We start from the raw sequence: 507 nt of genomic DNA, 5'->3' as shown, positions 1-507 counted from the left end.
TATATATATGTAAATGAAACAGAAACGCACATCGCTGAAATGTGGTGTGCAACTAGTGAGTGCATTTGTGTGTATGTGTAAACACTTTTCTAAGTATATTGTTCACGAACTATCTGTAATATGTTTCCAGCAGTGAAGTGTGGTTTCTACGGAAACCGTCTGGCACTGTGCTGTGAATACATTACACTCAGTGACGTCATTGATTCCTACTCTTCGTGCGAGTCGCTGATGCAGTCAGTCACTTGATTTCAGCCCACAAGTGTTTTTTTTTTTTAAATATAGTATAATATACTAAATGATGTTGGTTGTTAGGTAGTTTGTTTTAATGTTAAAAGTCGAGGTGTTTTCATTTTAGTGCCTGGTTGGTGGGATGGAAGAGAGATAAAAATATAAAACTATTGTGAACGAAATTACGACACGGACATGTAAACATCAACAATGTTACATGTTACTTGAGAAGAGACACACACGAAATAAAGCAAAGTAGAAAAAAAAAAAAAAAAAAAA

This window comes from Octopus bimaculoides, chromosome 4, assembly GCF_001194135.2.
Source record: "Octopus bimaculoides isolate UCB-OBI-ISO-001 chromosome 4, ASM119413v2, whole genome shotgun sequence".
NCBI lineage: Eukaryota > Metazoa > Mollusca > Cephalopoda > Octopoda > Octopodidae > Octopus > Octopus bimaculoides.
Note: the sequence above shows the minus strand (reverse complement) of the source record.